Source organism: Amphiura filiformis, chromosome 8 (genome assembly GCF_039555335.1).
Source record: "Amphiura filiformis chromosome 8, Afil_fr2py, whole genome shotgun sequence".
Taxonomy (NCBI): domain Eukaryota; kingdom Metazoa; phylum Echinodermata; class Ophiuroidea; order Amphilepidida; family Amphiuridae; genus Amphiura; species Amphiura filiformis.
Window position 1 is genome coordinate 11,620,578 of NC_092635.1, and position 7,459 is coordinate 11,628,036.

General features: G+C 41.2%; 1 long non-coding RNA gene across 1 annotated transcript; it reads right to left on the reverse strand.

Moving 5' to 3' along the window:
- Nucleotides 1-3,572: 3,572 nt before the first annotated feature.
- On the reverse strand, nt 3,573-7,253 carry LOC140158619 (uncharacterized). The gene is made up of 3 exons (XR_011859804.1): nt 7,073-7,253; nt 5,636-5,710; nt 3,573-4,851 (listed from the first exon to the last, which is right to left on the reverse strand). It is a non-coding gene; the product is annotated as an uncharacterized lncRNA (long non-coding RNA).
- Nucleotides 7,254-7,459: the final 206 nt, after the last annotated feature.

Consider the following 7,459-nt stretch of genomic DNA (forward strand, 5'->3'; position numbering starts at 1 on the left):
TTTTTTAAACATCAGCTACCAAATTTGCTGGCAAAGAGGTTTATTCCCTGCATCGGTACTCAGCTGTTTGTTTTCAAGCTCGCTTTATGTGTAGCGAACAAAAGCTACCCAAATCAGCCAAATGTCGGGCTTTAATCAGGGCTCCGTTTGTCTTTATATTCCCATGGTAGCATCATGAACGAAGAATGGGGCACAATAGTAGCTGAAAGCAATGACGTAATCAAAATCTACTAAATATTCATATTTTAGCATTTTCACTGCACCAATATTGGATTGTTGAACGATTCAGTCCTCACCATCAGCACAACCCGATGACCGTGCGTAGATGTTGAAAGGACTGGAGGATTTAGTCTAAATAGGGCCTGACAAAACTTGTGTGTTAAAAAGTGTAGCACTTTCTGGCAGGATTCCTGCCATTTGAGCGTGCGCAGTAGTGTCCTGTTTTGTCATAAATATCAGCGGTACAGGTTTATTGTGCCGGGATCGTGTCATAAACTGTGTCGTTGGTGATCGTAATTTAACCATTTAATCATGTATTTCATGATTATTTTGGAGGAATCGCTGCATTTATTTGTTCAGAATAGCTTCATCATCAGTAAAAGGGCATGCAGAACCCCGGTGCAGAACCGGCCGGGTAAGGGCTTGTGTTTTCAGACACAGACATGATCATGTAGGCCCGGGCATCATGGCATGTAGGCCGAATGCAAGTTTTCATCTACCGTCAAGTTAGTCAGGTATTAATTATGGATGAGTATCCGAGATCTGCAAGAAAGCTTATGCACAAGTATGCAATATTATCGGGTTTCTGATGCCTGGCCCTGAGAATACTGACTGCTGAGACTGATCATGCCGAGGCCGCAGTGCAGTGTGTAAAAATATTTACTCACAAAACTGAGTATAAGCTTCAGCTTATAATAAATTACTTTAAAAGGGAAAGGATTAGGGCCTATGAATATGATGTCATCCCGGATGTTTAATATGTGTTTGTCCAGACCGACTTGTTTTCAACAAAAATATTATTGCCATTATTGGTGTCCATAGGCATAGTTCTACCATTTTGCAACCTGTGAGGCTGTGATGTGGCAGTGAGTAGATGTCAGCAGTGACATGACTGCGCATTTCATTGCATTTGGGCGCAGCTTCAAGTTCAAATAGCTAGCGTACCATGAAATTGCTGGTGTACGCCTGCACACGAGTAAGGACACCACATAGATTGCTGATGTGTAAGTGAAAATAGCATCACTGACACATGGGTGAAAAATATAGCCTAGGAGTACAGGACTCTTTTAAATTATACTAGGCCCCTATAGTGTCTGTGACTACTATATGGCCTAGGCCTAGTAGGCCTATATACATGATTTAATGTTAAAACTATGATATGTGATGTACGACTGCACAGCTAGGCCCGACATTTAGGCCTGCGACCGAATTCAAATGATTTTTGGAGTTCTTGTAGTTGTACATGTATGCCCTAATACGAAAGTAAAACTTGTGTCACAATCGTTGATCGTCGGCACCACACCGCATCGCAAAGCAACACAAGGTCCGTTCATACTACCACCGTATTTGCGATGCGTTGAGTGCGACGAGTTGCGGTAAAAAGTAATCGATATATCGGCATCGCAAAGCAACGCATCGCAAATGCGATGCGGTGCGTTGTCGCACTGCATCGTACTGCAAAATACTGCATTGCGATATCGCAATGAAGTTAAATACATTTTAACTTGGAAATGTGACGAGTTGCGTTGAGTTGCGGTAAAAAGTAACGGGTAATCGATATATCGGCATCGCAAAGCAATGCATCGCAAATTATCCGGTGGTGGTATGAACGGACCTTGTGTGAGTACTGTGGATCTGGTCACAAGGATTTCTTCATTTCCCTTGGAACTAATACCCAAAAAGTGAGCGCTCTAAGTAAAGGTTCGTTCATACTACCACCGCATTTGCGATGCGGTGCTTTGCGATGCCGCACCGCATCGTACTGCAAACTACTGCATTGCGATATCGCAATAAAGTTAAATACATTTTAACTTAAAAATGCGACGAGTTGCGGCAAAAGAATTCGATATATCGGCATCGCAAAGCAACGCATCGCAAATGCGGTGGTAGTATGAACGGACCTTTATACTAGAGCTAGCCTCAGCTAGGGCTAGGCCTATGTCACACCTTTTTATGGTACGGTACATCATGATCTTATCATGAAGGTCCGTTCATACTACCACAAGAAATTTGCGATCGTTGCTTTGCGATGCGGTGCGGTGTCAAGACTGCATCGTACTGCAAACGATATCGCAGTAAAGCTAAATACATTTTAATGTGATGTAGTATCAGGTAATTCAGGTTTCTGATGGTATAAAAATCTCAACTTGGGGATGAGGCTGTCAATCGGGTCACAGACCTTGAATATGTCAATTGCACAAGATACGGTATGTGTTTTAAGGGTTTAAATGGAACTTCTAGCACTACACTATGCACTAGTGGTCAACTTGCATAAGTTGGTGGTGGTGCAATTCCACCCTTAGTAGCTTAGGTTCCGCTCTTCTATCCTTTTACGTGCCTGATGGATGGTCATATGTCTACGGAGCCCCAAGTGACATGAAAGAAAATAAAATCTCGGACCCTGGGTTACTAAGCCGGGCCCCGAGTTAGTAAGGCGGGCCCCGAGTTACTAAGTGGGGGCCCTGAGTTACTATCGCGGACCCGAGTTACTAAGTCGGGCCCCGAGTTACTATCTCGGACCCCGGGTTACTAAGTCGGGCCCCAAGTTACTTACTCGGACCCCGAGTTTCTAAGTCAGGGCCCAGTTACTAAGTAACTTGGGGCCCGACTTAGTAACCCGGCGTCCGAGATAGTAACTCGGGGCCCTGACTTGCTATCTCGGACCCCGAGTTACGTCAAGGCCCCGAGTTACTAAGTTGTGGCCCCGAGTGACTAAGTCGGGCCCCGAGTTACTAAAGCGTTGCCCTGAGTTACTAAGTCATTTAGTAACTCGGCCCGAGTCATGGCCCAAGTTACTAAGTTGGGGCTCATAAATAGCAGCTGCCTCTTCATAAGTATTCAGGACTCATTGTGTGACTAGTTCTGTGGTGCGAGCACTGAACTAAAATCTTGGTAGGGGTGTGCAGTGCAGAGTAGTCCCATTACATAACTTTAGGAACTGAATTCAGACAAAAAAGGAGCATCTGAAGGGGTTGGAGTGTTGTTGTTTTTGTCACTTTGTATGATCAGGGAAGTGATGATATATTGTAAGAGAAGAGTCAATCTGGTCACAACATTAATGATTTCTTGCATGTTTTTAATAATAAAATGCTACTTTTTCTTTGTTATTATTAGTGGTGCAGTTTGATCCGGTTGTGAAGTGTGCACTTTTTTATTGTTTATTTCTTAATCATAAAACTTAGAAAAGATAAAACAGGTGTTTTAATTCTTTTTCCTTTTTTATTCCTGTACTTGGGACTGGTGGGGGAAAAGACACACGACAGAGATGTAAGCCACTTAAAAAACTCCTGTGAAAGGCATGAAAATTCCACGAAAAAGAACCAAACCAAAACAAACCCAGGAAATTTCCGAAAACTTACATCTCTGGTACAAAGAGAATAACCACCAGCCCCTGCTCTTAATCAACTACTGCTCATACAATCAAATCACACATTATGAAAGTTATTTTAAAATTAAATACGGTACATGGAGATGATCTGTGTCCAGAAGAAAGTGAATGCACATGGCAAGAAGCACGGACAGCCAAAAAGCTGGGTAATGATAAACACAGATCAACCCAATAGGTGCATTGACATAATAATAAGGCTGGCATTTTTGGATGGGCTCGCGGGTACCCGCCCGAGATTACACTGCCCGGTACCCGAAATTTAATTTTTTTTTTTTGTTTTGCAGTGTCCCTGGACCTAGACGTAAATGCTAGGATCATTCATGGTTGACCCAAAAAAAAATTTGCACAATGTTTTGTGCATTTTTCAAATTCAATGCATTTTGATATCATTAATAGAGTATGACATGAAAACAAAGTATAAATTTTCATATTAAAAACACAAAACATCGTCAACCATGAATGATCCTAGCATTTAGGTCCAGGGACACTACAAAACCGAAAAAATAAACTTTTTTTTGCAATTTTGGGTACCCGGTTACCCGCCCAAAAAATGCGCCGGGTACCGGGCAGTAAATTACCCAAAAATGACACCCTACATAATAAACAACAAAATCATGAAGAATAATCATTATTCATAAGAAAACAACACCACCCAGCAGGTGTTTTAATTCTTGTAACTCTACATGCATTGCGATTATGATTCACAATGTATGGATGTAGAGTTACAAGAAATATAACACCTGTTTTTGTGACTGAACATCTACAATGGGATTGGTGGCAATTTTTTTGGAATCTTTAATGTAAAATCTGTAACTTCCGATTATGAGCATGAAATCTGCCATAGTCTTGTTGGACTTGGATTCGAGTCTAGGCTCAGACACAAATGAATTCGGAAGTGGCTGACTGACCTGGATACAAATGGAATCGCTCTGACTCAGATGACTGAGATGAGGTGGACTTGGATAAAAATCTGACCCAATCTTTTATTTCATTTATTTTGATGAACCCTGCAGGATACTGTTACTGTTAACATCAGTAAGGAAAACTACGGTATGAATTTCACTCCTGGAGGAATGTGAATTAAGAGTTACAAAATCGCTTCTCTTAAACAATGATTGTGAATGTTACAATTGGTCTTTTTCATATTTTCAGTTCAGCAAAATGCCAGCACCCATTGCTTGCTAATCATTCATCTATTGTTGCTGTAGGCAAAACTTGTTATAGTTGAAATCCATCTTCTTGATCTGCAAAATAACAATAAAAAAGAACGCTAAATCAATAAAAGTAAAGAATATTGATATGCAATCATGTACGGTATTACAGCATGTTGGCTTTCAAAATCGTAACACATTCCAATTTCAAAAGTTGTTGAAATAGGCTTAAAAAATTGCTTGATTGGCGTAACCAGATGACCCATTTAGCTGAACTTTTCTTCTTTTAAAAAATTTAATTCATTTATTTTTCATTTTGCTAAAAAAAAAAAAGCCAGGATCGGGACTCTTTTGGGGGTCGGTCGGGCTACGCCGATCAAACATTTTTTTAGGCCTCATGCAGAAGTGGTACGATGAGGCCTCATGAAGGCCCCTCATTTGAACAGTTAAAATGTTGTTGTTTTTGCACATGTAACAACACCATTCATGCATTTTACACTATTTTTGCCCATGATCAGGGTGAATATTGGTGGAAAGGAGCTCCTTGCCCCTTTTCTTTTTACTTTTCCTTTGCCCTCCAGATTTTCTCTTTCATTTTTTGTCAGAGGGGCAGTTTTTTCTTTCATTTTTTGTCAGAAAGGTAGTTTTTTCTTCCATTTTTTGTCAGGGGAAAGCCTGGGGCACTGTGCCCCTCTGCGGGCATACTCGGCCTACATTGGTTATTTGATTTACATTTTTGTCTTAATAAACACAAAACATTTTGGTCTAAATAACACAAAACTTATGACCTGTATGCATGACTTCCAGTTCAAAATTCAATATGGAAGTGATCATATCTTTCTCTCACAATGTTTTTTGTTGTTTAATTTGTACATACCTGATAATTGATTGTCATCTGAGTTGTGAAACTTCAAGTTGCTGAACACTATACAGTATACAGTCATGTTGTGTACTGAAAAAACAAACAATACAAAACATTTAGTAGTCTTGGTTTATTTACATTTAGGCCTATTTTTAGAATTCATAAACATTGACCATAGTATTTTTTTTTACTTGCTTCAAGTTTGATAGTTAACATCAGTTGGGTCTACTTTCAGTGTGCCACCTCCAACAGACCACCATTGTATGTGTACGCTCTGCGGCTGAAGGATTAGGTTGGCGTACCGTACCGTATTTGTTCCATTAACCGCCCACCTACATAATTTGTAGTGACTTTACATCAAGCAAACTGATAATATTACAATATTAGTTCTGCCCATGCAAATCTGAAACATATGACACACCACGATGATAGATGAATATTTTGGACCTTTATTTACATATTCTTGGCCTAAGAAATGTAAAAAATCAGCGCCCACCCAAAATGATTTTAAATGATTTTGTTAAGCGCCCTGGGCAATGGAACGAATACGGTACCTGTGATTTGATAATTTGTTGCAATCACCAAAATGCGCACACTATTAAGACCCTACACCTTGAGTTTGGTGACCTGGTTTCAAAGAGTTCCAAATCAATTCAGAGCGGTGTCGCTCTGACGTATGAGAACAAAATACAATTGTTGGAGTGGTGCTGCACGGAAAGAGTGCCATTCAGAGTCATGCCACTGCCGCTCAGTGGTGTGCCGCTCAGCTTGCAGACAAGTACAAATGGCACGGTGAAGCGTCATGCCGCTGAGCGGCAAAAAGTATGAAACCCCCTCCAGCATTAGGCGAAAAAAATAAGACTCATCTAGCTAGCATCCTGTTGGGCGCAGTGCTTACGCTAGTTGTTGTGTAAATGCAATGCGTGACTGGCGCACGCTTAATATTAAATGTAAATTTACGCAAGCGTGAGTTGGGACTTTATTGACGCACGCAACAAAACCCGAATAATTTCCGCCTTATATATAAAACTAGATTTCGCGGTTCTCGGGTTGGGTGGCTCTTGTGACTATCTCTCATTACCCAACACCCGTTACCCATATAGGCCTACTTGCCCTGACCTTTTAAACTACTAATAGGCCTCTGCACGTGTGCCGTTTTGGAATCCGATGAGATGCACCTGCACGATTAACCACACTGTAATGCTTTCCGATGCTCGCACTTTTCGCCCATGACGCCTGTGGGTATACTCCAGCGCACTACGCGATAGCTCGCCGCGATACGCACCGCGAAATAATGCCACGCAGCGACGCGATAGCGCAGGACAGACGGACGGACACGCCATGATTAGTATTATGATGCCAGTATTAAACAAACCAGCAGTACAACCATACAACGTCAACGCTCAACAGCTGAAGTTGTGACAGTTCAGACTTCTGTCCGAGTAAACTTACCACAAACGGCACAAATCTCAGACTAAGAGTATTCACCCATTCATCTCTGGTATGTCAGGTTGCAGTGCAGGGCGGTGGAGAAGTATTTTGACGATCAGGCTCATATCATTTCACATTTTCAGGAGCACCTGCAGTTTTCAATACACATTTATGTGCATGTGTGTATACTGTATAGCATGCATGCATTGCATTGTCATGATTGTGCCATCCCCGGTTACGATATTTGTCCTTATCAAATATACGTAAAATTGAGCACTGTATATGCCCAAGTGGAGTCCAGGTGTGCCCACTTACTCAAAGTTTCTACACGCTTCATTGAAATTCAAGAAAGATTAGTAAAAGTTATCTTTTTAGGGAAATTACATTCGAAATTTACATCTAAGCGAC